Genomic DNA, 217 nt, shown 5'->3' on the forward strand with positions numbered 1-217 from the left:
TTCTTCTTCTTCTTCTTTTCATTATCTTTTTTCTTTAGCATCGATTGCTCTTTTCATGTATTGTTCCTCCTCCTCTTCGAACGTCGTGAAGCCGACGGAGAGAAGAAAAGAAACAAGGGGAGAAAGAAGACTCAAACCAACAGAAGAAACGATCGAGGGACGGAAGTGTATGAAGTCATCTCTCTATGTGTGTATCTTTCTCTCTCTTCTCTCTCTC

Source organism: Cystoisospora suis (assembly GCF_002600585.1).
Source record: "Cystoisospora suis strain Wien I chromosome Unknown contig_6360, whole genome shotgun sequence".
NCBI lineage: Eukaryota > Apicomplexa > Conoidasida > Eucoccidiorida > Sarcocystidae > Cystoisospora > Cystoisospora suis.